This window comes from Myotis yumanensis, unplaced genomic scaffold (genome assembly GCF_028538775.1).
Source record: "Myotis yumanensis isolate MYYU_CA2020_CCGP unplaced genomic scaffold, mMyoYum1.0.hap1 SCAF_19, whole genome shotgun sequence".
Taxonomy (NCBI): Eukaryota; Metazoa; Chordata; class Mammalia; order Chiroptera; family Vespertilionidae; genus Myotis; species Myotis yumanensis.
In genome coordinates, this window is record NW_027223770.1 from 9,121,393 (window position 1) to 9,146,134 (window position 24,742).

The 24,742-nt window shown below is 48.4% G+C and overlaps 1 protein-coding gene across 1 annotated transcript in view; it reads right to left on the reverse strand.

The window, feature by feature from the left end:
* Nucleotides 1-23,850, reverse strand: part of RPH3A (rabphilin 3A) — a 144,576-nt gene extending 120,726 nt beyond the window's left edge. The window contains exon 1 of the mRNA XM_070399828.1: nt 23,772-23,850. The gene's annotated coding sequence lies outside the window, so the exon portion shown is untranslated. The remainder of the gene's footprint in view (nt 1-23,771) is intronic.
* Nucleotides 23,851-24,742: the final 892 nt, after the last annotated feature.

Consider the following 24,742-nt stretch of genomic DNA (forward strand, 5'->3'; position numbering starts at 1 on the left):
CAGAGTGGGGGTTTGAACCTGGGGTGGGAGCCCTGAATTGCACCATTCTCCTATGAAACTGCCTCCCTTGAGTCTCCACAAGCTGTCTGCTTCCATCCCCCGGCACTCAAAACCCCATTCATATTTACACATTGATTCAGAGAGCAGCTGTTGCAGCCACGAACTTACGAATCGGATCTACTGGAAGCAACTGCAATCTTTGAACAATTCTGTGAAGACGCCTAAGAGCCACACTATCAAATCCAAACCAGGTGTGACTGACCCCCAAGGACAGCCACTCGAGCCCCAGCTGGGGTGGGAAGGTCTGCGGAGGAGAGCTCGCTCCGCTTCAAAACGCCCCACAGCTGCCTCTCCAAACTCGAGATTCCAATTTGGTTCAGGCGCTGCTTGCAGACGCTTCTTACTTTCTATTTTCTGGTTGGGATCATCTGAAAACCCAGTTCAACAGCTTTGCTTGAGTGACTGAAGCACACCTGTCGGAGAACAACAAGGCTTCAGAGCAATAAAACTGAGCACGGCTATACAGTGCCCGGATGATCTACACCCAGAGAACCTAGGAAAACCACAGAGATAAGAACGTCGTTTGACAAAACCAAAGAAACCAGGAGACGTTTAATGACACCAAGCACACTCATATCAGTCAGAACCCTTTAAGTTATATGTGGACGAAGCCCAACTTTACAAGCCTTTTAGAAAATGAGAATTTTTTGTTTCAGGTAAATGAAATGACCAGGTACAGACAGCTTCAGGTACAGCTGGATCCAGGCGCTCAAATGATATCATCAAGGCCAGGCCCTCCCCGGGTCACGATTCTGCGTTTCTCTGTGTTAAATGAACGAAGGCAGCTGTACTTTTACCACACCTGAAGCTGTTCCAAGAGTCCGCTTGTCTCTCTCCTAAAAATACAGTCACAGATCTCCACCATTTCTAGCATTTCTCTGAGGTTAAAAGCCTAACCCCCACATTCAACAGCCCTCTCTGACCCAGGTCACTTACGGCACGCTGTTCCCGGCAATCCTGAGATATGCTCACCGGAGCAAAGGACACAAACAAGCAGTGATTTTACTGCAGGGCTTTGAATTCAATAGAACCAAGACGCGGGGCTGGCTGCAAGAGGCAAAAATTAAATGGTGACCTTTTCAAAATTTGCTTTCTCCGATGCAAATGCTAGCCCGTGGCTGCAACCAGACATTTAGCATGTCTCATTAGTAGATTTATAGTCGGACAATTCTAAACACACAGAAAGCGAAAACGTGCCCTAATGTCACCGTCCCCAGCCCGCTTTCTTCACAAGCTTCTTAATGCTCGCCTGTTCCGTGTGACCCAGCCACTTGCCATGCCCGGACACACAAATAGCCCATTAAGAATGACTGCATTTACACTGCGTTTACTTTTTCCCATCATCTATGCTGGAGAGCTGGGGGGAGGAGGGGAGGATGCTTCAGAGGAGAGAAGAAGAAACCAACAAAGAAAAAGAGACAATCTAGAGCGTGGAAGAGGAGGAAAAATCAGGGACTAAAGGATTCCCACTTGTCATGTTCATCATTCTTCACGCTCTTCCGCTCCACGCCCCTCGGAGAATCTCAGGAAGTTATTGAGATTTGCAAACGGTATTCAATTCCGTGGCCACAATACGCTATCTCCGCAGAACTTGCATGCACTCTGATTTTCTGGCAGTGGATTCCATCAAAATTTAGTGAACTAAGCATCTACTGCTCCAGACTGGGATGCTACTCAATTCAAAAAAAATATTTATTGGACATTGAGTGTGCCAGGGAAGCTGTTCTAAGAAGTCAGAAGGAGGGAGAGAGGGAGGAGAAAAGAGAGGAGGGGAGGAAGGGGGGAAGAGGAAAGGGGAGGGGAGAGACAACTAATGAGCATCTAGCCCAGTGGTCGGCAAACTCATTAGTCAACAGAGCCAAATATCAACAGTACAACGATTGGAATTTCTTTTGAGAGCCAAATTTTTTAAACTTAAACTATATAGGTACGTACATTGTTATTAACTTAATTAGGGTACTCCTAAGCTGGCCCCGTCCTCAATCTGAGGGGTCGACCTCAGCGAATGTACCCCCACTTCTTCAAAATAGACTCGCCCAGGCTGAAAACTGACTTCTGTGCATGGGCCACGAAGCTTCAGTTGCACTGTACATGCGCTTCCGCACGTGGTATTTTATGGAAGAGCCACACTCAAGGGGCCAAAGAGCCGCATGTGGCTTGCGAGCCACGGTTTGCCGACCACGGATCTAGGTGATGTGTAATGTGGCTGTGTAGTGCAGTGGTTAAAGTCAGCCAGCCCAATTTTGAACCCTGGCTCCACTCTCCCCCAGCTGGGTGACCCTGATGAGTTGCTGAACCTCTCTGGGCTTTCATTTCCTTGTCTGTAAAATGGAGATCATTGTCATGTAGCCGTCGGAGCTGTTGTGAGGACTCAATCGTGTGCCCGGCACATTAACAACTGGTAGATGTTACCACTGCTTCCAGGCGCCATGCTGAGCGGTTTTGGGTCCCACCCTCCCCTACCTCAGGTGGCGATGCAATGTGTGCTGATCAGGCTACGGGGCCGGAGCTGATATTCGGGCCTTCGCCCTTCAGTGTCCTCCAGCCAGTTCCAGCTGCCAACATCTGCATCTTTGTGGGGCTTTTTACAGAACCACCGCGGCCTCGCTTGCCATGCCAGCAGAGCAAGAAGTGCCAAGGCGTCAGCCTCGCCCCCACCTGAGACGTAGCCTTCTCCCTGGCCACTCCCTGCCCCACTCTGGAGGCAGCTTGATGCTGCCCCACATTGGCCACCCGCCCTTCCCTGGTATCACTCCTGCACTCTTCTAGCACCTCCCCAATCAATCACGTCCACAGGAACCTTGGGGGTAGGATCAGTTTCTCAGCAGAGACTCAGAGAGGTGGAGGCAACTGCCTAAGGACACACAGCTATCAAGTAAGAGCGGGGGACAGTTTTGACCTCGATCTGTCTCATTCCCTAACGGCTGTGATCACTTATCATCTGGTCTCCCCCAACTAATGACATTCCGGTGGTTAGGGCGGGTGGCACTAATCAAGGGGACTTGTCCTGGGCACCATATTCAACGGAAAAGGCTGCCAACCTCAGCCATATTCTCCTCCTCATTCCGCCAATGACAGCTGGCATTTCCTCTAACATCTTAAGTCTCCCCGCCTCCATACAGGGCAGTGGGGCAACGTTCTGCCTTCTGTATCTCGGGACACTTGAACAGATGATTAAGGAAGCATTTCCGGAGACCTCTGCCCAAGACGGGTGTTAGAGATCAGAGTCCTGGGTGTGGAAACGAGGTGGGGGCGGTTCTGGATTTGCCAGCCCCTCCCTGGAGCTTCAGGACACCATTCATGTTCCACAGGCTCTCAGAAGGCCTGCCGTGAACACCGTGTGTAACCCGCTATTGTCCAGGCTTCTTTGACTACAAAATCCTCAGGGAATTTATCAGTTACACAAGATCCCCATAAACAGTAGTGCCCCGGGGAACACATCCTGGCCAACAGTCTTTAGGGACTGATCAGAGATGAGAGCCTCCATCTTGTTTGTTGTGCGGGATTTAATTGACGCGGATGGTTATCTAATTATCGTGTGTGTGGATCTGGCCACTGGGATAAGACGTGCTTGGTGCCAAGAAGCCAACACCAACTAGATCCACCCAGGGAGTGTCATGGCGCCCACTGGCAGGTCCTCACTATCCATATTATGAGATGCCAAGAAGCCAAAGCACGAGAGAGGACGAGGTAGACCCCTCGCTTCATCCCAGCTCTTGCTGTTGATCACGGGGTGTGTGATACGGCGACAAGGAATGGCTGACTAGAGGAGAAAATGGAAATGCTAATGTGACATGGAAGGGGCCTGGCTATAGGAATGGTGGGGAGAGTTGATTTATGAAACAGTAAAAAAAAAAAATACCCATGATACCTAGACTCTGTCCCAAGATAATACAGGAGGGAGGAAGTGGGAGGGGCATAGATGAAACAGCACTGGGCATGAGCTGATCGTTGCTGAAGCTGGGTCCTTGAGGCTCACACTATTCTTTCTACTTTTGCATGTGACAGTGCCCATAAAAAAGAGTAAATATAACCCTAACCCAGTGGTTCTCAACCTTCCTAATGCCACGACCCTTTAATACAGTTCCTCATGTTGTGGTGACCCCCGACCATAAAATTATTTTCATTGCTACTTCATAACTGTAATGTTGCTACTGTTATGAATCGTCATGTAAATATCTGATATGCAGGATGTATTTTCATTGTTACAAATTGAACATAATTAAAGCATAGTGATTAATCACAAAAACAATATGTAATTATATATTTAATATGTGTTTTCTGATGGTTTTAGGCGACCCCTGTGAAAGGGTCGTTCGACCCCCAAAGGGGTTGCGACCCACAGGTTGAGAACTGCTGCCTAACTGGTTTGGCTCAGTGGATAGAGCGTCGGCCTGCGGACTCAAGGGTCCCAGGTTTGATTCCGGTCAAGAGCATGTACCTTGGTTGCCGGCACATCCCCAGTAGGGGGTGTGCAGGAGGCAGCTGATGGATGTTTCTCTCTCGTCGATGTTTCTAACTGTCCCTCCCCCTTCCTCTCTGTAAAAAAATCAATAAAATTTTTTTTTAAAGTAAATATATCTGAGCAGAGTGTTGGAGAGAAATCAGAACAACTGTTAGGGGCCCACGAGCACCCCACAGAGACTTTCTCCGTGACCTCATCTGAAGGGTGGACAGGATTTGAAAAGAGGACACACTTTTCTCTGTGTGATCATGAGGTTATGCAAAGCTGGGCCTCCAATCATCTCTCGCCCCCTCGGAAAGCGTCTCCCATACCAGGGAGGCACACCCTGGGGAGCTCATCTCTTCCTCTTATGAATCACAAAGACAACAGTGATTGACGTGGATGTCAGTCACTCAAACCGGTGACCCACTTTCTTTCCTAAACTGGCATTAAACGTGAACGTCACTGCCACCCCGGGAACCGTGTCCTCTGGGTTGATACCGCTCAATTCCTGTTTTGACTCAAAACCCGAGTGCTGTCTCCCAGACGGAAAATCAGAAAGCAGAGACGCGCCCGGCCGGTGTGGCTCAGTGGCTGAGTGTCAACCAGGAACCGAGAGGTCACCGGTTCGATTCCCGGTCAGAGCGCCCGCCTGAGTTGCGGGCTCAATCCCCAGTGGAGTGTGTGCAGGAGGCAGCCGATCCATGATGTTTCTCCATCTGTCCATCTCTCTATCCTTCTCCTTTCTTCCTCTCTTTAAAAATCAATTTTAAAAAAACATTTAAAAAAGAAGAAAGAAAGCAGAGACGCACAGTCCATGTGATTCTACAGGGAGGAGAGAGCAGAGACCCCAAATGACGAGCGAGGGCCACCAGCTGAGCCCAGATTGGGACCTGAGGCCCCACTCCAGGCCTCGAGATATTCACAAATTCTGAGCTTCAAGAAATACCTCGTCTCCAAGCTCAGAATCATCAGCAAGGCTTTCCCTCTACCTGAGGCCATGGTCACGCTCAGCCCCGCTCCTGCCCCCATGTTCCTATGGCCAGGCCCCTTTCCCTAGCACAGCAGTATGTCCATTTTCTTCTCCTGAAACCTGTGGGCAAGCCTTCCCCTTCCCGCACTCCCCACAGTCCTTTGATGTGGGCGGAGTAGGCCATTTCCTGGTCACCTTCCCAGAACTTGCCTCCCCCGACCCAGAAGCCCCAAATAAACCCCTTTCCTTTAGCCTAAGAGGGCCTGTCAGCACAAGCCCTACACACCCCTTAGTGTCACTCATCTCTTCTGCTTTCCTCCTGGTGATCTGTCCTTTGTGGCAGAGACCCAGCCCGGAACCTGGGAGGTAGGAAAGAACGTTTTGTTTTCCTCCCCTACGCCCGGCAATGGAACCCTTTCTCTGCCTTTTCTAAGAAGGTTCTAGCAAACTCCACATGGCTCAGTGGGGCTTTTGATGCACGCGCACGGATTCTTTTGCAAGAACTCAAAGATGTGGGAGACTCTGTGGTTGGCCTGGGGGAAACGACAAACCACCCAGAGACTGGGAGGCTGACATCGGATTACACACATACACAAACACAGAAAGACCTCGAACGGATAAATGCCGCACCGTTAACGGCGGTGACCTCTGGAGGCGGGATTCAGAGCAAGGAACAGGACGGCTTTCGTGTGCTGCTCTGACATGCTTCTGCCTCGTCTGAGTTGGTGGCAATGCGCGAGACCCATTTTGTCATCCTGAAAAGGTGAAGAAGACAACTCAAGTGCCGCCTCTTCCAGGAAGCCTCGGGGACTGACATAAGGACTCTGCCTCCGAGTCTGTTCCTTCTGCTATTTCAGAGCCCTGCGGGCAGAGGCTGTGCACTTTGTCTCTGATACAAAGAACTTAGTGAATATCTGGGAAATGAATGAATGGAGAGTGAGTGGATGAGATGTATGAATGAATGAATGAATGAGTTCAGCTAGGCCCACAAGCAGCCCTGAATCCCACCAGCCTTTACCCACGTTCATCCTACTGAGACTGGCTAGGTGACAAGAGTGGCCATTTGGGGATGCTGGGCCACCCCAAGGTGCCAGAGATTAATTACACCTCCGCCAACACCTCGGCGGTAGTGGCAGCGCGGATTTGCAAGTCTTAATTACACGCAGGGAACAACAGGAATGCTCATCCGCTAACTCTGACCCCAGAGTCTCTGCTCTTCTCTTCCTGACACCCCCACCTCCATGAAGAAAGCAGGGGACACAGATGGAGAAGAGATGCTCTTCAAACAGGACGAAGAGGGGGCTTCAGGCTGCAGGACTCGGGAGGGGAAAATGTCCTCTTGGATTTTTAGGAAATGGCTCAGCCACAGGTGACGGTGGGGAGCTGGGTCCTTGCCCAGGCTCAGATCTGCATTACAAATGCCTTTCAGATCCACCTGGGAGGACAGGATGGGTTTGGTGCAGTCTGTTCTCCCAGCTGAGCTGTGAGGGACCGGAGCTGTGGATGAGCATTTGACCTTTGGTTTTAGGGCACCTGATGGGTGATCTCCCCTGTGCATGACTCTGGGTGAATGACTAAGGGACCTAGTAAAAAGGAAAGGAGACTCAGGTTCAAACCCTAGCTTCACTTCATCTGAAAAGCAGACCCAGGTTCAAATCCTAGCTTCGCTTACCAGCTGTGTGGCCCCGAGCAAATGGCTTAACTTCTCTGAACTTCAGTGACACCATCTTTTTGTTGTTGCTAAATCCTCCCACTGCCTGGTTCCTGGCAACATTCACCCTCCCAAGATCTCGCCTTGGAATGAAGACCTGGTCATTGCTGGGCCTGCTCTTCTAAGATGCAAACATCTCTTGAAAAGCCTGCAACTCCCGCTTGAACATTCAGAATCATAAACAACCAGTTGTTTAGCAGGGGCCTGGTGTCGGGAGGCAACAGGCAGGTAAGTTTTGATTGTGGGAAAGAAAGAGGAAGAAGCCCAGGGAGGGAGGCGGTCCCAGAGAAAGGGGGAACAGGCTTGATGCCTGGGAGGGTCCTGGGGCCAGGAGCCAGGCCTCAGTTTCCCGTCTCAAACAACAGAGAATATACAGTGAGCTCACTGAGTAGTCGCCAGGTCCCAAGTATCCTGCTTAAGGGCATCACAGTTCTCTCTGTGTTTGTGAAAACCCCATTTCACAGGTAACTGATGGTTCTATAGAGGCGCTGGGATCTGCAAACAGGGTTGGGAGTGGAGGACACGACACAAGAAGGGAGCAAGGTGTGAGAAGAAGTCACTGAAAGACAAGCCTAGCCTCTCCCCAGCTGCTCCAGGATCTGCCACACTCTGCAGCCAAGATCTCTGCTAAAGACACAGCATCCCGGCTTGTGTGGGTCCCTGAGAGGGGCTGGCTGGCATGGACACCCTTCCCTCCTTTACTCCCTCTGGCCGCTGCTAGCCCAGTGTGCCTGACACAGTTGCCATGGAGATGACTCCTCCAGTGGGCAGAGCAGGGAGCCCGGCTGAGTGGCAGGAGGCTGAGAGAAAGGGCTGGTACCAGGTCTGGGGAGTGAGCGCTGGAGGCCTTGGGGACGCGGTGCCAGGGTTTACCAGATGGCTGGGGGCGGGAGGCCAGCTCATCCCACAAGGCAGGTCCCCAGCTGTGCCAGGGCCTGCCAGCCCCTCCTCAAAGCTCCCAGAAAATAACAAAAACAGCAAAAAGCACAGAAACACAACCAGAAAGCAGGTCCTCACTGAATCTGCTGTCCCCTCGATCTTGGACGTCCAGCCTCTAGAGCTGTGAGAAACAGTTCTGTGGTTTCTAAGCCACCCAGGCTGGGGTATCTCGTTACAGAGGCCCAAACGGATGAAAACAGGATGCTCTTACCCCTGATCCTCCTGCCTCCTCCTCTAAGGACCCTCATAGTTACAGCAGGACCACCAGCCAGTCCAGGGTCATCAATCTCCCCATCTCCAGAGCCTTCACTTCATCACATCTGCAAAGTCCCTTTTGCCATATGAGGTCCATTTATGGGTTCCAGGGATTAGGACCCTGAAACACCAGGCCAGCAAGAGCACCCCTGACCCCTCACTCCCAGGGAGCAGAATGCCCAGGCTCCCCAACCAGTGCACAGGAGGATGCTCCTAAAGCCAGGCCCTGGACGAACTCGGCCTGGAGGCCACGGCAGGTGAGCACCCGCGTGCATGGCTCTGGAGCATTCATGCAGTGGAAAGAGGAAAACTGCGAGCTTTGGAGTCAGGCAGTGCTGGGCCTCAGTCTCTCCACAATGACCTCTGCCGGCGCTCTGACCTTGGGCATGCACTTTGCCCTCTCTGAGATTCAGTTTCCCTATCTGTAAAGTGGGCATAATTAGACCCACCTCACAGGGCTGTTGTGCAGGCTAAATGAAAGAAAGGGCTTAACACAGACCCAGCACAGAGTTGGACTCATTAGATAACAATTTATTATTATTATCATTATCATTATCATTATTAAAAAGGTAGAACTCTGTCACCAGCTAACCCTTCTTAAATAACCTCATTTATACCCTGGGTGCTCTCCGTGGGCATCACCCTGAAGATCTCAGAGGTTACAAAGTCAAACTCCCTCCTCCTGTGACCCCCAAGGGCCCAGACATTCCACAGGGAACACCGCCCCCCGCAAAGAGATAAGAGAGCCCCAATCACAGGTGAAACGTTTAACAGAACAAACGTGAAATCCTAGCAACTTCCTGAGAGGCAAACACGACGAGCAGCCCACCCCAATTCCCCGTCCCGTGAACGGGGTGTGGGTTCTGAGAACCGAGGTAACAGCCCACTGAGCCCCAGTCCCGCCAACAGGCTCTTTCGAAAGCCAGATGTGTGGCGTGGAAGATGAAACCAGACAGAGGCAGGCGGAACTGGCTCAGCCCTGGAAACGCACTAAAGGCTGTAATTAAAAGGGGCCCCTGGAGCGTTTCCAAATGAATAGCCCACCCCCGAAAAAAATATTTTGACAGGCGGGGCTGAATTATTCAATAGACATTGTTCCGTATTTAAAGCAGAGCGTGGGTTGGCAGGAGGTTATTCTGTTTCCACTCTATTTCTCCACCCGCGTCTTTGCGTCTTTCTAGTGCGGATTTTGTTAGAGTTCCAAGAACGCCACACTGCAGAGCAGGAGGAAATGTGTAGCGTCAGCTCAGACCCTGGCGGATGCACCTACATCTGATAAATAAATGCCTCAGCCACGGGCCATATGCACATCCATGCAAATGAAGGAGTGGGGCGCACAGTTACCCTCCTGCAGGCTGCTAATTTCATTGAGAAGACTAATTCCTTTTCCTTTTTTCCCCCTCCTTCCTGGCTAGGACAATGCCAGTTACATAAGAGCATTTCTAGTTGCCAGAACTAATCATTAGAGTAAGAAACAATGCCAACGATTTCTCTCCACGGGACTGGGTGGGTAAGGACCTCGGCAAGGTTAAAATATTCTCAGAAGCCTGCCGGACCCTCTCTCCTGGGACAGATCCGTTCGCCTTTCCTGGGGGAGGAGAAGGATGCTGGGCTGGCTGTATCTCGCGGCGGCACATGACTACATTCATTTGTCTACACTCACAAAACTGGGGGTTTTATGAACCAGCTCTCTCACATAAAAATGAAAAGACATATAAATGCAACTAACTGACAAAATTGATTCACAGACGAAAAAGTAAAAAAAAAAAAAAGAATGGCCGGGATCTTGCCTGAACTGGTCGCTGGGAGTCGGCCTGCTCGCTGGAAAGTTAATTCTCTAACTGCATTCATGGAGCAAGAGTTTATCGAGCACCTCTGAACCGCTGGGACCTTTAATTTCAGGAATCCGGTATCCAGGCAAGAGGCTGAGCTCACAAGCTTTGCAATCAGACAGATCTAGGCTTGGATCTGGGGTTCTGTCATGCACTGTGTGATCTTGGCACAGTCACTTCCCCTCTCTGATCTTTCTACTTAATGTCTTTAAAATGGGAGTAATGCTATCGGTTTCGCTGTGTTGTTTTGGGGAGGAAATGAAATGATGCATAGCATAGTCATCTCTGTATCCCTGGGTGGTACATTGCATCACTGATTTAATTTCACATGAGAGAGAAATCCTTTGGCTCTGGGTCCTGAAAGTTTGAGTTTGATGCTGATAGGCAGGAACCTCAGAGAGGGAGAGAAAGGCATGGGAGACGGAGGGAACAGCACGGAGGAACCGGAGGAACCGATAGAGGCAAATGTTAAAGTCTCCGAGCAGGTGTGGGAGAAGCAAGTCCGCCCCTTTGGCTTCCTAGGAAAGGTAAGACCGGATTCTGAGCTGAGGAGCCTGTCCTCCATGCCAGAGACAATAGGGAGCCATGAAGGTTGTAGAGCAAGAGGCCTTCAAGGCACACTGCCTCTGTTAGCCGTAAAACGAACTGCATGCTGAGCCAAGAACAGTGCGTTTAAGACATAAAAGACCAGGCCGGAATCATAGCGAGGCTTCTGGGGAGGAGGAGGAGTTGGAGAGAGAGAGAAGCCGAGAAGACTAGAGCTCACTGGCCCTGCGCATTTCACCGAGAAGCACACGCAGGGAGCCGTTTATTCATCTACTCCACGGGGAGGACAACAGCCGCATTTCCTCGGGGCGGGCAGCGGAACTTGCCGCACACCCTTCAGACACTCAAATTCAGGCAGGTGATTAAAAAGCACTTTTTTACAACTGAGTGCTTCTCCCTGCTTTAGCGATGCTATTTAGTGCACCTTCAGTTTAACGTAAAACTGCATTCGCCGGTTTCTCGAGCCAACAGGAGGGGGAAGACAGCACTGCTGGCTTTTGAATATGCCCTCTCAGACTGCAAAGGAAAAAAAGGGTAATTATGTACATCAGCATATTGCTCAGTCTCCCACGATAACAAACGTCCTGGACAATTTCTCTGGCTTCCATTAATTCTGTGCCACTATTATCTAAAATTAATACAGCTCGCAAAGGCAAGCAGGGTATAATGAATAGATTATTTAAATAAATTGCTACGGGTGTGCTGTATGGGCAATCTGAGGGTGATGAATTGTTAGCGCCGGGAGGAACTTCAGAAATTGTGCCATCAAACCCATTCATGGTACACAGGGAACGTAGCTGAGAGGCCACGCAACTTCTCCAAGTCACACAGCACGCTGGAGTCTCGGGGTGCAGGGAAGTGGCACCTGCACGAGGGCGAGGGCGGGGTGTTGAGCCATGTAAGATGCCTTTGATGCTGACGGTCTGCCACCCAATGAGCTAAGCTCTTTGACGGTACTGTCGTATCTGATCCACAAACAGTCCTATGAGGTAGGCACTGCTTTCATCCCCATTTTACAGATGAGAGAACCAAGAGTCAAAGGAGTGTGTTGCCCAAGGACCGGCAGCTGATACATGGTAAAGCTAGAGTCTGAACCCAAGTCTGACACAAACCTATGCCCTTGACACAAACCTATGCCCTTGTCACAAACATATATGCAAATCAGAACAGGAACTCTGAAAGGAGTCAAAATACTCCGCCAGGGAGGCCACTTGGGCAGAAGCGCTATTTTGAGCTGCAGGCAAATGAAAAACAGCCAACACACCCCCCCCCCCCTTACCCCCACCCCCTGCCCAATTCTGCCTAAAAAAAGCAGGGTATAAATTCCCTTTGTAAAGGTGACAGAAGTTCCCATTTGTAAAGTGCCCCCCTCTCACATACCAGGAAAAGGAGAATGACCCTTATCACCAGAGATTACTTGAGTCTGCATACAAGCCTATCTAAGCAACCCTCTCTACCACACACTGCCTAGAACAGAGGGTAACTTGTGAATGAAATAATTATGGAACGCAGTAGCCAAAAGAAACGAACCCAATCCTACACTGTCCTTGCACAAATGGGAAACACTGGGAGTCAGAGGTTAAGTTACTTGTCCAAGATGACACAGTCGACTAGCGGCAAAACAACAACAAAAATGGACAAAATCCAGGTTTGCTGACTCCCTTTTATTCATTCAACAAACATATTTTGAGCACTTACTAGGTGCTGGAGAGACAGCACTGAGTGTGTGAGGAAGGGAGATGCAGGACCTACCCTCAGAGCACTTAAAAGTCTAAGGGGAAGTACCAGGAGTTAGGAGAACACATATCAGTGAGAAGTAATCTAGCCTGGAGATCAGGGAAGGCTTCCTTGAGGAGGAGGCGTTAAAGTTAAGACCTAAAGTCCTGCCCTAGATGGTTTGGGTCAATGGATAGAGCATCAGCCTGTGGACAGAAAGCTCCTGGGTTCGATTCCGATCAAGGGCACATGCTGGGGTTGCAGGCTTGATCCCCAGTGTGGGGCGTGCAGGAGGCAGCCGATCAATGATTCTCTCTCATCATTGATGTTTCTCTCTCTCTCTCCCTCTCCTTTCCTCTCTGAAAATCAATAAAAATATATATTTTTTTAAAAAGACCTAAAGGCCTGGCTAAGTATCTCAGTTGTTAGAGCGTCATACTGATATGCCAAGGTTGCAGGTTTGATCCCTGGTCAGAGCACATACATGAGTCAACCAATGAATGCATGAATGAGTGGAACAACAAATCAATGTTTCTCTCTCCCCCTTCCTCTCTCTCTCTTTCTCTCTAAAATTAAAAAAAAAGAGCCCTGACCGGTTTGGCTCAGTGGATAGAGCGTCGGCCTGCGGACTGAGGGGTCCCGGGTTCGATTCCGGCCAAGGGCATGTACCTTGGTTGCGGGCATATCCCCATTCGGGGGTATGCAGGAGGCAGCTGATTGATGTTTCTGTCTCATCGATGTTTCTAACTCTCTATCCCTCTCCCTTCCTCTCTGTAAAAAATCAATAAAATATATAAACAAAAATTTAAAAAAAAGGACCTAAAGACAATTGAAAAGATGGAAGGGAGGCATTCTGGCAGAACCAGGTATTAAATATTTCTATGACCCTGGGCAAACTGCCTACTCTCCCACGAGCTCACGTTCCACATCTTTAAAGGTGGATAATAAATAACATGGACAGCACTCAATAAATGTTAGCTCCCCTTGTCTTCCCCAGGAAGGTGTCCTTCCAATCTAATATGCCATCCTAGGAGGAAAAAAGAGTTGGGTATATATCACCTAAAAACACAAGCCATATTTGTTTTCTTTTTTTAAAATATATTTTATTGACTTTTTACAGAGAGGAAGGGAGAGGGATAGAGAGTTAGAAACATCAATGAGTGAGAAACATCCATCAGCTGCTTCCTGCACACACCCTACTGGGGATGTGCCCGCAACCAAGGTACATGCCCTTGACCAGAATCAAATCTGGGACCTTTCAGTCTGCAGGCCAATGCTCTATCCACTGAGCCAAACCGGTTAGGGCCATATTTGTTTTCTTATCCATTCTGTAATATTGATTGAGCACTGGCTCTATCTCAAAAGCTTTTGTACCCATGGATGTGGAGTCCCTATTCATCAATTCTAATAGTGAATGTACCAGTCAGCTTAGGCTACGTTATGCTGCAGTAACAAACATGCCAAAATCTCAGTGGCTTAATGCAACAAACGTTTACTTCTCCCTCACAAAGCATCTGCTGTGGGTCCAGATAAGTCAGAAATCCAGGTTAAAATGATACTGCAATTCCACATTTTCAACATGAGGCCTTCACACTCCACAGAGTAGAAAAAAGAAAAAAGCACACAGAGAGAACTCACACCCACTTTCCTATGCTTAGGCCTAGAGGTAACACACACCCCTCTGCTCACAGCTCATTGGTCGGTACCAGTCACATGGCCCCATTTAATTACAGGGGGGCTGGAAATACAGCAGAGCACCTGGGCCACTTGCTGAGCATTACTATCTCTGCCACAAAGACATCTCTGTTTCTGAACACTTACTATATGACCAGGAGGCACATACAAGTAGGATGGAACTACAACTTCAGTATATGCCAGGTGGGTCCGACAGAGGACAGCCTGGCTAAGGCTCCTGAATTAAGACTTCAGAATGTGGCAGATACACACATAAAACCACAGGTAAGAAGAAATAAATAATGGTCCATCATAGATCTGAGTTCTCAAAACCAGGGAGGAGGTTTGCCAAGTAACCCATCCCAGCGGCTTGGCAGCATCCAAGCAATGATTTTTACCTCTACACGCAAATCACCAAAAACAGTGCAGAGCACAGGCATTCAGCCGCACCATTCCCACAGCACCTGTAGGCGCGGCCTGACATGGCCCAATGCCCAGATTTCTATCCTGGGTCCTGTTCTGAGAGTAAAAGGTCCAGCCTGTCTCAGCCTGTGCCTACCTAGTATAGCAAGGTTCAGCTCCAATACAATAAAACTCACCAGAGGTCTCAAACTCAATGCCCACAGGGGCCGCAAAATGAAAGGGGTAGTCTCATGAGATGGGGGCAAACGAGACTTGTCAACGCCACCTAAGTATTGCTACTTGGCATTATTTTTAAATTTCCAAGAGAAGTTGAAAATTTATATGTGAGATCACTTAATTTTTTTAATGTGGGAATTAAATAAAAGAATTAAAAACAAACTTTAGGTTGAACAGGATATATTTACTGCCCAGATTTATCCAGCGGGCCTGCCCAGTTCCTGTGTAAACACTAGAACAATGCAGGTTGGAGCCTTAAGCAAATCTGAGCCCCCACCACCACCACCACCACCAAAAGTAGCCAAAAATGCCAGCCGGTGTGATTCAGTGGTTGAGTGCCGACCTGTGATCCAGGAGGACATGGTTCGATTCCCAGTCAGAGCACATGTCCGGGTTGTGGACTCAATCCCCAGTAGGGAGCATGCTGGAGGGGGCTGATCAATGATTCTCTCTCACCATTGATGTTTCTATCTCTCTCTCCCTCTCCCTTCCTATCTGAAATCAATATGTATATATATATATTTTAAAAGTAGCCATAAAAGAGAAAAGCTGGCATCAGCCAACATGCCTCCCAACCAGGGAGTGGTTGCTTATCCAGCTGCTCAATGAAATATTATAAAATGTTACTCAGGAAGGCAGGAAGGACAGACAGACATGCTCAGGAGAAAATGCAGGATACAAAGTGTTATGCACAACTCACCACCAGAACCCAGTTAAAAAATGGGCAAAGGGCCCTGGCCAGTCTGGCCCAGTGGATAGAGCATCGGCCTGCGGACTGAAGAGTCCCAGGTTCGATTCCGGTCAAGGGCATGTGCCTTGGTTGCGGGCACATCCCCGGTGGGGGGTGTGCAGGAGGCAGCTGATCAATGTTTCTCTCTCATCGATGTTTCTGACTCTCTATCCCTCTCCCTTCCTCTCTGTAAAAAATCAATAAAATATATATTTTTTTAAATGGGCAAAGGACCTGAATAGACACTCATCCGAAGAGGACACACAGATGGAAAATTGACATAAAAAGATGCTCAACATCACTAATCATCAGAGAACTGCAAATCAAAGCCACAATGAGGTATCACCTCACACCTGTCAGTATGGCTATCATCAATAATCACCAAACAAGAAGTGTTGGTGAGGATATGAAGATAAGGGTCTCCTCATGTACTGTTGGTGGGAATGCAGATTGGTACAGCCACTATGGAAAACAGTAAGGAGGTTCCTCAAAAAATTAAAAATGGAATTGCGTTATGACCCAGTGATTCCACTTCTGGGAACCCAAAACACTAATTTGAAAGAATATATGCACCCCCATGTTCACTGCAGCATTATTTACAATAGAGGCCCGGTGCATGAATTCGTGCATGGGTGGGGTTCCTTGGGGTGGCCTGTGGGGATCTGAAATCAATAAAATATATTTTTATAAAAAGATATGGAAGCAACTCAAGTGCCCAAAACAGACAAGTGGATAAAAAAAAGCTGTGGTACATATACACAATGGAATACTACTCGGCCATAAAAAAAAAAAATAGTTAAATCTTACCTTTTGCAACAATATGGATGGACCTAGAGGGTATTATGCTAAGTGAATAAGTCAGACAGAGAAAGACAAATACCATATGATTTCGCTTGTATGTCGATCTAAAGAACAAAACAAAAAAAACAAAATAGAGACAAACACAGAAAACAGACTAATGGTTGCCAGAGGGGAGGGAGGTTGGGGGACTGGGTGAAAAAGGTGAAGGAATTAAGAAGTACAAATTGGTAGTTACAGCACAGTCACAGGATATAAATTACAGCATAGGGAGCATAGTCAATAATACTGTAATACCTACATATGCTGACAGGTGGGTACTGGAAAAACCGGGGGGCTGGGGGGAGTGTCACTGGGTAAAGTATATGACTGTCTAACTAATATGCTGTATATCTGAAATTAATACAGAATGATGTTGAACATAAACAATAACTGAAAATATTTTAAGTGTTATGCACAATATAACCAGCCTGCATACTGAAACTATATATCAAAACAAAAGAGAAAGGAAATGTACCAAAATATCTATATAACTCTTTGGGTTGGCAGGATTATGGATCGCTTTCTTATTTTTCAAGTCATTTAATGAGTTTGGCCTCTTCATAACAAGCGGAGAGAAATACATATTAAAAATTAAACATTTGGCCCTGGCCAGTGTGGCTCAGTTGGCTGAGCATTGTCCCATGCACCAAGAAGTCACCGGTTCAATTCTCGGTCAGGGTCAGGGCACCTGCCTGGGTTTCGGGCTCTCCTGCAGCAGATCCAGGTTTCACTCTCTCTCCCTCTCCCTTCCTCTCTTTCTCTCTCTCAAACCAATAAAAACATAGTCTTTTAAAAAAAAAATTAAACATTTGTTGCTGTGTGCGTCAAAGAATTTTAGACCTGGGAAAAATATTAGTGGTCATCGAGTCTAAAAGTTCCCACTCAACAGAAGAGAAAACTAAAGACCAGAGAGGCTGCATAACTTTCCCAAGGTCACACAGCTGGTGAGCAACAAAACTGGGATTGAACCCAAGTGTCTTGAATGTTAGTTCAGGTTCAAGCGCAGCAGGTTACTGATCCAGGCATTATTATAGAGGGGAGGAAAACTAAACAAAAAGGAGAAGGAGGGAGGGAAAGAGGAAGGAAAACCTTAAAACGTTTCCCACCTAGCTACATTCCCCTCCCCCGACAACTCAAAAAGACAACCCATTTTGAGTTATCTGCGGACCTGCTCATTTCCATAAAGGCTGATCATCCTAATTTTGTCAAGACTCTGCAAACCATTTCCTCTCCCTAATATTCCCTAAGGTGAGAAAACTTGCAGGAAGAAACCAAAGAAGAACTTTCGGCTCCTAATTTAATTACCACTCTTTTTTGCCTATCAGGGCGCTCACCCAGCACTTGGATTTCAATGTTCCTCTCAAAGCCGATGTGCAATGCAGTGGATGTGGAATTAAGAAAAGTTAACTCTGAATGCCAGTGGAGTTCCTGTGGGAGAACATGCTTCTATAATTTCCTTTCCCAATCCATTAGCGCTCTGACAGTGTAGGAATTTAATAATTTAGTCACATCTCACTTCTTGCAAACCAAGCTGCACAAATCTGCTAATAAAAATGCGATCTTGCCCTAGCCAGTTTGGCTCAGTGGATAGAGCGTCAGCTTGTGGACTCAAGGGTCCCCGGTTTGATTCCTATCAAGGGCATGTGCTCAGTTTGCGGGCTCAGTTCCCAGTAGGGGGCATGCTGATCGATGATTCTTTTCACCATTGATATTTCTATCTCTCTCTCCCTCTCCCTTCCTCTCTGAAATCAATAAAGATATTTTTTTAAAGACTATCTCAACTAAACTGAGTATATCAACATGCAAATCACCTAACTCTTATGCAAAATATGGAAATCATGTTAGCTAAATCCTTGGTTTAAAATGCCTTTTCTGGAGGGGACTATTTTCTTTAAATCACAGAAAGTTCAAGAAGGGTTTGGGAGATGGGAAACTTGAGGAGTGGGCAGGGGACACAGAAAGAGACAGAGAGAGAAAGAGAACTTAATGTCAAGTCCACAGAGAAATGGAGAGATAAGCAGAGGGGAACAGAGACACAAACATACAGAGAGAGATAGAGACAAAGAGATCAAAATGGAGACTGAGAGGCAGACAGAGGCAAAGACAGGAAGACAAAGAAACAGACAGAGAGCCCGACCAGTGTGGCTCAGTGGTTGAGCGGCGATCTATGAACCAGGAGGTCACAGTTTGATTCCCAGTCAGTGCATATGCCCAGGCTGCAGGCTCGAGCCCCAGTGCTCAACCCCCAGTGCGGTGTGTGCAGGAGGCAGCTGATCAATGATTTTCTCTCATCATCAAGGTTTCTATCTCTCTCTCCCTTTCCCTTCCTTTCTGAAATCAATAAAAATGTATTTTAAAAAAATATAGAGAGAGGAGGAGGGAGGGAGGGAGATATGCTGGTCTTCCTCCAACTTTAATACTCACATCAGGTCACCATCATCATCATCCTAACAAACCATAAACCGTCTATCACCTGGGTTCAGTGTGTCCACCAAGGTCATGTGCAAGGTCAGAACAAACTGAGGATTCTGAGCCTCGGCCGTGGAGGCAGAGCCTAGCGGTACATGGTAGACAGGCTAGTCCCAAAAGCATCCGCTCTCTGCCTCCTGACCACAGTCCTCACAGGGAGTGAGGGAAATTCCGCACAGCTCTGACGCACTCACATGATAAAGCTGATGGCTGCAGGCCGGGGAAAGGCCAGCTCAGAGCGCCTTCAAAACCCACGCGCTCTCTCGCCACTGTGATCTCAGGACATCAGATGTGGTCATCGGCGCAAAGAAAAGCTTTGTTTGTCCCCCAGACTTCACAGACTGGCCTTCACAACCTCAGGATTTGGCCTGGATTTACCCTATCAGCTGATATTACACAATGAAGAAAAAATGATAGTGATTATAATATCAACAAGCATCTTTTTGACCGTTTGTGTGGCAGGCATTGGACAGAACTTGATAAGATGTCAGTCCATGGTCACCACAAAACTTCTGCATTTTAGAAACGGCATTTGTTAAGGCCAAACAACTGAGGCTGAGAGGAGCTAAGTGTTTTGTGGGTCGGGGAGACGCATTTAAACCCATCAATCAGCTCAACCACAGGGCCTCTCTTCAAAGTCTCTACTATGAAGGTTCATGTAATTAAAGACTGTAGCTCCAAGGGGCCAGGGAAATGATTCTAAAATTCACAATGTTCCCTTTCCCAACAGCATGTGCTGTTCCCTCTACCTGAATGCTTTTCCTTGCCACAAAAACTCTGCTAGTGAAGAATTTCATAAGGAGAAAAACTACTCTGTTTTTGCTCATCACTCTATTCATAGTACCCTGGCCCATAATAGATGATTTTTTATGTGTTTAATTAATTAATGAGTGAGTGAGTGAATGACATAACTAAAAATATGTCAAAATCAAGATTAGAAATATAAAGATGGGAGCCCTGGCTGGTTTGGCTCAGCGAATCGAGGGTTGGCCTACAGATTGAAGGGTCCTTCTAGTCGAGGGCACATACCCAGGTTGCAGGCTCGATCCCTAGTAGGGGGTGTGCAGGAGGCAGCCAGTCAATGATGGGAAAATGCCTGAAGAAACAGCTAAGGGAGTTGAAAATCATCTCTAGGGATGGACTAGGAAAGAAGCAGAAAACTAATATTTTGTTATAAACATGTTATAATCTTCCCTAGCCAGTTTGGCTCGGTGGATCGGCCTGCAGACCAAAGGGTCTTTGGTTCGATTCCGGTCAAGGGCACATGCCATGGTTGCAGGCTCCTCCCGGCCCAGGCCCTGGTCAGGGCTTGTGCCGGGGGCAACCAATCAAAGTGTTTCTCTCAGTCTTTCCCTCTCTCTTCCACTCTCTCTAAAAATCAATGGAAAAATATCCTCGGGTGAGGATTTTAAAAAAATTTTTTAATAATAAATATGTTATAATCTGACTTTTAAACTATGTGCTTATAGTATTTCAATACAATTAAATCATAAAAAACGAAAGTAATTATCAGAATCTTTTTAATATAAGAAGAAAAATGAAAGGGAGGGAAAGAAGTTTGCCAAATGGAAAGAAAATTAGGGAAAATGTCAGTGAGAAGGTGTCCGGGAGGGCAATGGCTCCACGTAGAGGGAACATGTGTTCTCCAACTCATCATGTCCCCACCACTCTTCTATTTTCCTGGTTCAGCCTGCTTGTTCATATTTCATGCCTGGATGCTATAAGCAGTTGAGTTTGCAGCTCCTAGCTGTGAAAAAGTGGCTAGTTCAGACTAAAATGTGAGTGGCTGCTATGTTTACTTTTTTTTAAATAGGCACTTATTGAACCTGTCAAGATCCCAAATGATGGGATTCATAGGAGACATAGTTTTTAGTTCCTCTCAGACTATGTTTATTCTCTTTACTCTCTCTCCAATTCAGGTTCGACCAAAAGGACAGAGATTCAGTTCCAGGCATTCTACCGCCAAAGGACTGCTGTAGATCTTTCCAGATTGCTCTGCATTCTCATTTTTGTTGTTTTGGTTTGGTGTGGTTGTTTTTTGTTTGTCCGATGTTAGGATTTTTTAGTTTTGTTTTTGGATATGGGTGATGGCTTATTTGTTTTCTGTGGAGGTTTTTGTTCTGTTTGTTTCTGCTTTTTTTTTTAAGACTCCTTGTTAGCTGCTGGCAACCAGAGTCCTGTTTCTCCAAAGAATCTTGGCTCCTAACAAAATAAGGAGTGCACAGCTCCCTTTGATTGGCACATACTTTTGAAAGCTTCTGTGCCCCTCCGTGGCTCTGAGGTAACAATCACAGACCGCCAGGATGGCTGGGGTCACCCAGGAAGCCCCGTTAGCTTTGCATAATAAAATGCCGCACAGTTGGAAAATGTCTCATGCTGGGCCCATTTTCCTAGCTGTTTGGCACCTGCAAAGGGACAAATGACTTTGAATTGAGGGGTGGCGGTGAGAGAAACAAAGGCATCCAGCGTCAGATGCTCTTTGTGCTGCGAGCTTGAGAACACTGGAACTCAAACGGGGAGAGATTTGTTGCTGGAGGCTGGTGTCTAAGAGACTGACTCTCTACTTGAGTCAATTGCATTGGATTCAGGACTTCCTGAGCATCATTGTGTGAAGGCAGGACGTCTGCCGTGCGGGGATGCAGTGATGAGAAGACAGCCACATCTCCCAAGGACCGTGAAGTTTAGTGTGGAAAGTCAGACAGTACAAAAAAGGTGGTTTCCAACTATGTGTGGGTCATCTTATCTCTCCTGCCAAGCATTTATCCTCCACGCCCCCCCTTTTTTTTTGTAAGCCCCCAATGCCCCCACTGCCGCCTGAGAGAGAGATCAACTTGCAAATTACACTGTTTGAGGCCCTGGATCCAACCATACCAGAAATCCTCCCCATTCATCTTTTCTGAGCCATCAAGCTACAAAGTCCCTTTTCGATGGTTTGTTTGTCAAAGTTGGTTGAAGTTACCTCTTTTCACTGAAAGAGTCCTGACTCATGAAAATAAAGACAAATGCTCTTACTTATATTAACTTCTTTCCTCTTCGAAACCATCCCAAGGGAAAAATAAATAAACGACAAACCTGTAAGTTTTACAAGAAAGAATACAACTCAGGACCCTAAAAAGGGTAACATAGTCCTGTCAGTTTTACTGCGTCCTGCAACCGAGCCATCCTAAAGAAAAGCCTTCCCTCCACAAATCATCTGGGGGAGAGCAGAGCCTTAGGGTGTTGACACAAGAGCTCTGAGTACAATCCATCGAGAGGAGAGTGTGGACCTGGAGGCAGGAAGACCTCTCAGAAGGCAGGCTGATAAAACTTGTCCAGACCAAAAGGCCCAGAACATTGCTTCTCCAACTTCAATATGTATATGGACCGGCTGGGGTGCTCATTAAAATCCAGGGTCCAATTCCGTAGGTCTGAGGCAGCATTTCTAGTGATGCCAATAGTGCTGAACCAGAATCACACTTTAAAATATATTTTTTTTAAATTGATTTCAGAAAGGAAGGGAGAGGGAGAGAGATAGGAACATCAGTGATGAGAGAGAATCATTGATCAGCTCCCCTCCTGCACCACCCACCGGACACATGCCCTGACCAGGAATCAAACCGTGACCTCCTGGTTCATAGGTCGACACTCAGCCACGGAGCCACGCCAACTGGGCCGGAGCCACACTTTCAATGGCCAGGGCTTAGACCAGGGCAGTGAACAGCCAGAGGTTTAGGACAGAAGTGGCTGTGGAACATATTTTACTTGGTTCATACAACATTATTCAAAATTGTCATTAAAACTAGTTTCCCTGTTTCTGTGTATCTTTGAAACTTTTCATTATAAAAGGTGGTCTTAAGTTTAAATTAATCGCCACAACCTAACGGTGATTTTTACATAAACGTCCCAATTTCTGGCTTCCCGAGAAAGTGTCGATCTGGCTCCACAGCCCTGCCTGGCAATGGTGATCTTCCCAGTGGCTCCCAGTGGCTGCCAGGGGACCCCACGGTCCATCTGCTCAGCACGGCACAGTGGTTAAGAGCTTGGAGCTGGACCCACCCGACCTAGGCTCCCATCCTGACTTGGCACTTTCTCTCCATGATTTGGGGCAAGTGACTTTTACCTTGCTGTGCCTCAGTGTCCCTATCTGTGAAATGGGAGTGACTACAAGTAGCAACCTAGAGAGGGGCGTGTTGGAATAATTCAATAAAAAATCTAAAGCAAAGTGCTTTAGACAGTGCCTTGCATACAGCTGGGACTCGGTTCCGGCTGGGATCATTATCCATCCGTTGGTCCTTGTATGCAACCCCTGGTTTAGGTGGTGAAATAACAGGATACTGTCAGTGGGTGAGGCCAGGGAGACCCCTCTGACTAGTTGTGGAGACTACAAACCCGGGAAGATAAAATGCCCTGGTGGGGGGTAGGGATGGAGGTAAAGATTTGATGCACCCAAGCAGATGGCCACTGAAGTCTCTAAGTGTCCAGATTCCAGCACTTTCGGAGTCTGCCCTCTTCCTACTCCTTGGCCAGGGCCTAACCTGAGGTGCGGACAGCTGGCTCCAGGCAACCCCTGCGGCCCCGAGAAGGCGCATACCCAACACCCTGCGGCTACCCTCCCGGGGAAGAGGGACACCGCTGCGGACCCAGGCCGCTGCGCCCCAGGGACCGCTCGCACCCGGCGACCACCTGTTTTCCGCGCGCCGACGCTCACACCCTCGCAGGGACCCGCCCCCCGAAACCGGGTCGGACCCCGCGCTTCCTGCGCCTTCTCGCCGCCGAGGTCCTATTCGGTCGTCGCCCCACCCCCAGTCCTAGCGCATCCTCCTCCGGCTCCAGCAGCCCCGTTCCCCGGACGCATCCTGTGCCCGCCTCCCCGTCCCCAGACAACCCCCCACAACTGCCTACCCAGGGCAGGGAGACAGGACGGCGGCGGCCGGTCCCCTTCCCCGCAGACCGGCCCTGCCTACCTTCCAGCAACGGTGGACCCGCTGTCCCTCCTCCGCCGCCTCCCGCGGCGCCGCCACCAGCGCAGCAAAACCACCTGCGCGTGACCCTCGATCGCCAACCCCCGCCACACACAGACACACACGCACACACGTGCGCGCGCTCTGCCCTTAGATGTGGGCGCAGGGGAAGCTCATTCAGGGCTGATGAGCCGCGCCGCCCCGTCTCCCTCCTCCTCCACCGCCGCCGCCACGAGAAAAGTTGTCTCTGCAGTTGCGTTTCTCCGCGGGCAGAACCCATTCCCACGCTCCTACCCCGCCCCCACGCGTGCGTTCACTGCTGATGCGCAAACACAGAGCCCCGGGCGCTGCGCACCTGCTGTCCCTCCGCCAGCAACACGTTTCCGTCTCCCAAGGTCCTTAACGGAAAACCAGGGGTGGGGAGCATGGGGGCCTGGGGGGCCTGGGGAGTCAACCTCCGTCTCCAGAGAAACTGCCAGCTCCAACGTGCAGGGTTTTAATTGGGGCTTAAAGTACCTAAAGTGGACTTTTAGCCGGTATTTATTTCACCCCTTTGTGACCCAAATGAAATAGAGTCGTTGTTGGAAGTAGAAAATGAATTGTCTTATGTGACGTTCCCAGAACAGTGTCTGGCACATAGTAGGCGCTCAATAATGTCAGCTATTATTATTATTTTATTATATTGTCTGCCTGCGTTCAGCATGACACCCTCCCCAGAGCTGAAATGGAACAGAACAGGGTGGGAACCATCTCCTTTTCTTCCTCGTTAGGGTGAGTAATGTCACCAGAGGATTGTGGCCAGGGCTAGCCTGCAGACTCTTCTGTCTGGTTTAGTCGGTGTTTTAGAAAAATGTGAGTTAATTGCCAACACTTAAAAACTCAGAGATCGCCAAAACCGGTTTGGCTCAGTGGATAGAGCGTCGGCCTGCGGACTAAAGGGTCCCAGGTTCGATTCCGGTCAAGGGCATGTACCT